Source organism: Suncus etruscus, chromosome 10 (genome assembly GCF_024139225.1).
Source record: "Suncus etruscus isolate mSunEtr1 chromosome 10, mSunEtr1.pri.cur, whole genome shotgun sequence".
Lineage (NCBI taxonomy): Eukaryota > Metazoa > Chordata > Mammalia > Eulipotyphla > Soricidae > Suncus > Suncus etruscus.
This window is the reverse complement of record NC_064857.1, coordinates 37,119,600-37,122,444: the sequence shown is the minus strand read 5'-3', so window position 1 is coordinate 37,122,444 and position 2,845 is coordinate 37,119,600. Positions and strand designations below refer to the sequence as shown.

At 47.9% G+C, this 2,845-nt stretch overlaps 1 non-coding gene across 1 annotated transcript; it reads left to right on the top strand.

The window, feature by feature from the left end:
* The first annotated feature begins 339 nt into the window (after window positions 1-339).
* LOC126021688 (U6 spliceosomal RNA) lies at window positions 340-445 on the top strand. Its single transcript, XR_007500179.1, has one exon. It is a non-coding gene; the product is annotated as a U6 spliceosomal RNA (small nuclear RNA).
* The last annotated feature ends 2,400 nt before the right edge of the window (window positions 446-2,845 follow it).

Sequence of the window (2,845 nt, the reverse complement as noted above, 5' to 3'; positions counted from 1 at the left end):
TCCATGCTATCTCTCCGGCCCTAAGAGGGGGTACTCTTTAGACATCTCCTAGCACCCCATTTTCCTTCATTCCAGATAAATCTTTTTTTTTTTTTTTTTGGTTTTTGGGCCACACCTGGCAGTGCTCAGGGGTTACTCCTGGCTGTCTGCTCAGAAATAGCTCCTGGCAGGCACGGGGGACCATATGGGACACCGAGATTTGAACCAACCACCTTAGGTCCTGGATCGGCTGCTTGCAAGGCAAACACCGCTGTGCTATCTCTCCGGGCCCAAGAAATCTTGAGACTCAACTGTGAACTTCCAGAAACATATTCCTCTTCCTCAGAAGAGAAGTAACCTGTGCTCGCTTCAGCAGCACATATACTAAAATTGGAATGATACAGAGAAGATTAGCATGGCCCCTGTGCAATGGTAACACGCAAATCATGAAGTGTTCCATATTAAAAAAAAAAGAAAGAGAGAGAAGTAACCTTTTTATTTTTTTGGTTTTTGAGCCACACCCAGCGGCGCTCAGGGGTTACTTCTGGCTCTGCACTCAGAAATCAGTCCTAGTGGGCTCAGGGGACCATATGAGATGCCAAGAATCGAACCGGGGTCCATCCATGTTGGCTGCATGCAAGGCAAATGCCCTACAGCTCTGCTATCTCTCCGGCTCAGAAATAACCATTTTGGGAAGAATATTTTTCTTCTATATCATATGGAATTCTGTTATCATGACGGGATTATTCAGTCTCTTCATTTCTATTTATTTGGTGGGGCATCTGGTGGTGGGTAAGAGAACCATATGAGGTGCCAGGGATTAAATCAGGATTGGCTACAATGCAGTCAGTGCCTTACTCCCTGTACTATTTGTCCAGCACTAGAGAGATTGTTTTCTTCATTAAGAACAAAACGGGGGGGGGGGGGCTTTCATGCAGAAGGTCATTGGTTCAAATCCCGGCGTCCCATATGGTCCCCCGTGCTTGCGAGGAGTGACTTCTGAGCATGGAGCCAGGAGTAACCCCTGAGCACTGCCAGATGAGACCCAAAAACCAAAAAAAAAAAAAAAGAACAAAACGGGGGGCCAGAGAGATAGCATGGAGTTAAGGCATTTGCCTTGCCTACAGAAGGAAGGCAGTTCGAATCCGGCATCTTATATGGTCCCCCGAACCTGCCAGGGGCGATTTCTGAGCGTAGAGCCAGGAGTAACCCCTGAGCACTGCTGGGTGTGATCCCAAAAATTAAAAAAAAAAAAAAGAACAAAACAGGATGATAATTCTCCAAGTCAGCCAGGAGCAATTTCTGAGCACAGAGCCAGATGAGAGCTGCTGGGTATGACCAAATAAAATGAAGAACATTTTATTTGGGGTCTGAAGCAATTGGACACCAGATAGGGTGCTTTCCTTTGCATGCACTCAAACTGAGTTTTTGTTTGTTTTGGTCACACCCAGTGGTGCTCAGGAGTTACTCCTGGCTCTGAACTCAGAAATCGCCCCTGGCACGCTCAGGGGACCATCTGGGATGCCAGGGATCAAATCTGGGTCCGTCCCAGATCAGCTGTGTGCAAGGCAAATGCCCTACCACTGTGCTATTGCTCCAGGCCCATTGACCTGAGTTTGAGCCTCAGCATCCCATATGTTCCCCCAAGCACTGCCAGGAGTTATTCCTGAGTGCAGAGTCGGGAGTAACTCCTGAGCACCTCAGGATATGTCCCAAAATAATAAACAAAAAAGAATCTGGTCTCTGTCGGAAGCTGTGGCCTGTCCTCTTGGTGACCTCCACTGGCCTCCCCTCCCTCCTTTATTTTCCCTCCACTTCTCTCCCACCTCTTCCCCCATTTTTCTCTCTAATCCTCTCTCCCCCAGTCCCTCTTGTCCCCATGCTCCATTCCCCATGCTTTATAAGCAGTGTAGAGATTCGAGGCCCCATCCCTGCCACAAAGGGCTTGCCCCCAGGAGAGACACTCACCAAAGACCCCTCCCCTTTCTACATCATATGCCAATTAGTTAAGTTCCATAAAATTGAATCCTAAGGGTGCGCAGCAAAGCCATGAGAAAAGGGGGTCCATGCAGAAGAGGGGGTTGGTGAGGGAAGCTGAACCCTCCTTGCTTCTCCACACTGTCCTCTTTTTGCCCAGCTGTGTCTCTGACCCTGATCCAGCCAGCAGGGGGCATCGTGAGGAATCTGTCTCCTCCCCTGATCCCCTTCAGAGTGCTGGAAGTCTGGAAACCCCCCACCACCAAATACTCAGTCCTTGTGTTGTGATATTCTCAAGGAATAAAATTAAGTTACAAAGGTTTAGAAAGGAAAGCAATTATATTGAGACACGTTATCAGAACATTACATTGGGGTTATAGTAATATATATGTTTCTTTATTAACACATTAAAAACAAGAAAGATCTAACAACTATGGTCAAGGTGTTTTGAAGTAGCTAGATTCCAAAGTCGTAATGCAGCCTGAAAACATCAGATTTCTGCTCATTGCAGTCACAGGTGCTCTAGTGTGGCTTCTTGGCCAGGGGACATAAAAAGATTCAACTTCAGTTACAGGCGAATGAAAATGAAAACGGGACGTTTTTTTTCTAACTAGGTCCACACCCTTCTGAAACCCAAAGACCCCGTATCCAGAACCTCCCATTACGTGTCAGTGCCAGGAAAAAAAAAAGGAGAGGTGTTCTGGCACCCTCAGCCTCTCCTTTCGCCTTTCCCCCAACCTGATCACACCCAAAGGCTCACCCACCTCCCCAGAAAGGGGCTTCCAGAACTGGGATGTCAGGTGTGGTTGGTTTGGTCCCCAGAGGCTCCTCCCGAGCCGGCCTGTGGGTTTAGAGAAGGTTGCTGGCCCCTGGAAATCACACACAGTCA